The 2,675-nt window shown below is 48.4% G+C and overlaps 1 pseudogene; it reads right to left on the bottom strand.

Annotated features, from left to right (window-relative positions):
• Positions 1-2,246: 2,246 nt before the first annotated feature.
• On the bottom strand, positions 2,247-2,359 carry LOC127485073 (U2 spliceosomal RNA; annotated as a pseudogene).
• Between the last annotated feature and the right edge of the window lie 316 nt (positions 2,360-2,675).

Raw genomic sequence — 2,675 nt, forward strand, 5'->3', positions numbered from 1 at the left:
CATTTCAAGGTAGAACATTTTAAAAAGTCTAGTTACTGAAAAAATATTTCAACAGTTCTGCATTGCCTCTGTGCAGAACAATATAGTTAGCCAGTAGGTCGTGTGGCTTTTGAGCACTTGACGTGTGACCAGTGCAAACTGCAAAATGCTGACAGATGAAGGAAGATAGTGGCTGAGGAAAATGCTCCAGTGATCATCTCTCCACGGCGACATTGATAGAGACAGCTATTCATACAGCAACCACTTTCACAAGAGCCGAGGAAAGCAGGTGAGAGATCACAGTGCCTGCTTTTAGCATAATAAAAATAATAATAAATACATTGAGGAAGGCAGAAAGTAAAGAGTTGCCCACATCACCCCTTCCCTAACCCCAAACAGGTATGTGTGTGTGTGTGTGTGTGTGTGTGTGAGAGAGAGAGAGAGAGAGAGACAGAGAGAGAGAGAGAGACCTTTGACTTGGAAGGAAAGAGTCAAGTCTAGCCCAAAGACTTGAAACCTACTATCAGGCCCACCAAAGGGAAACCCAGTGCTGCATAGGGTCCGATGGCCCCTGTCCCCAAGCCAATACCCACAGATGGAGTCGCTGGGCACTCAATAGCTAGGCAGCCAAGAAACTACGTCTGCTACCTACCTCTTAACTTGAGACAGTGATCAAGACTCCAGCTTCTAGGGAGTAGGTCAGGAAACTAATTTTGCCTTGGAGCTCAGTGTTCTCGGTCTGCCATGGTGACATTCAGCATAAGATAAAGCCCAAATGCTTCCGTTCCCCAGGGCAGAGCTCACAGAGACCGTCTTTAGACCTGCCCCACCATCACATGGGGGACCTGTACTCTAGTGGAACACATTTGTGCTTTGGCCTTCATCCTCACCAGCCCCATGTGGGCCTGGCACAACCTGTGAAACTACACATGCTCCCGTGGCTGTGAGACTCAGGTGCAACTCATCTTAGTGTCAGGCTGTCCAGAAAAGAGACTGAATCCACCACTGCTCCCTCGACCTCAGGCAGATAACAATGAACAGGGTGCCAGTTGCAAGGAAGGAAAGTGTATCAGAATTCAGAGCTAGCCTGGAAAAGCCTAACACTTGGAAAATCATGATGGTCCCTGTCCCTAGGCCAGTGCTTGCAGAGGAAGTCTCTGGATCTACATACTCCAGTGTCAGATGGAGATTCATGGCCCCATGTGATTGGACTTATGTGCTGGCCAGCAGCACCTGCGGCTTGTTGTAGCAGTTTTAGGCTGCATGTCCACTACAGCAGCAAGAGGCTTGGTCCTACCCCCATGTTGTGCTGGTCTTAGTGGTTTGGGGAGCTACAGGTGTGATCTGGCATTGTGGCCTTGGTGGCCTTGGGACTTATCACCGCCTTCTTCTTGCAAACCCAAGCAGCACAACATTGAGAGGGTAATCGTCCACTTGGAGGAAGAAGAAGGAGGTGAGTGCTAAGTCATTGCATGGGATTAGTCCCTGCAGAATGAGGCAGAGGGCCAGGCCAACTCGCAGGGTGCCTCATCACAGACTGGTGACTGTGAATGAGGTATCTGGGTCTGCCCTGGTCCCAGGTAGAGACCTGCAGGGACAGACTACAGTTTTGAGACCCACAGTTCATTCTTTTTCCCCCATTATTAAGATTACATTTTAATTTCCCTTTTTAAACATTTTATTTCAGAGTAATTTTAAATTTATAAAACAAAAACTGTAAGGTAGTAATACAAACAGTTCTCATATACCTCTCCCCCCTTTCCCCTATTAACATCTCATATTAGTATCTTTGTCACAATTATTGAAGCACACTCAGCTTCCTCTATTTTTTTTTATTATTATTTTTGACAGGCAGAGGGGACAGTGAGAGAGAGAGACAGAGAGAAAGGTCTTCCTTTGCCGTTGGTTCACCCTCCAATGGCCACCGCGGCCAGCGCACTGCGGCCGGCGCACCGCGCTGATCCGATGACAGGAGCCAGGTACTTATCCTGGTCTCCCATGGGGTGCAGGGCCCAAGCACCTGGGCCATCCTCCACTGCACTCCCTGGCCACAGCAGAGGGCTGGCCTGGAAGAGGGGCAACCAGGACAGAATCCGACGCCCCGACCGGGACTAGAACCCGGTGTGCCGGCGCCGCAAGGCGGAGGATTAACCTAGTGAGCCGCGGCACCGGTCAGCTTCCTCTATTTTTAAAACCCAAAACCCGTTTATTCCTCCCATCCCTCCCAGTCTATAGTAATCAACATTCTGTGTTCAGATTGAGTTGTAAATTAGTGTTGCCATTATGATTCAGTTCATTCTTGTTTTAGTTTTATTATCAGATATTAAACTGATAAGAACAGACACTACACTCGATCTCAGCCAAAAGGCCAAGAAGCGACGATCCAGTTCATTCTCATTCTCAACAACATTCTAACCAGCCTGGTGTCAGAACACACTTGGGTGCAAGATGCCCTCTAATGCTGAAATAGTGACAACGCATCAATAGCATACTGGAAGTAAATCTTGATTTACAGTGCCATCTAGTGCTGAAATAGCAGAGTGTGTCATAAACTGGGGTGGGGGTGGGGGTGGGGGTGGGGGTGGGGGTGGGGGTGAAGCCTGCTTAGAATTTCTGCAAGGACAGGCACAAAGCCAGATTATGAAGCCTGAAATAAATACCTAGTCCTTCAATACTCAGATGGCAGCATGCACCAA

The sequence above is a fragment of the Oryctolagus cuniculus genome, chromosome X (genome assembly GCF_964237555.1).
Source record: "Oryctolagus cuniculus chromosome X, mOryCun1.1, whole genome shotgun sequence".
Taxonomy (NCBI): Eukaryota; Metazoa; Chordata; class Mammalia; order Lagomorpha; family Leporidae; genus Oryctolagus; species Oryctolagus cuniculus.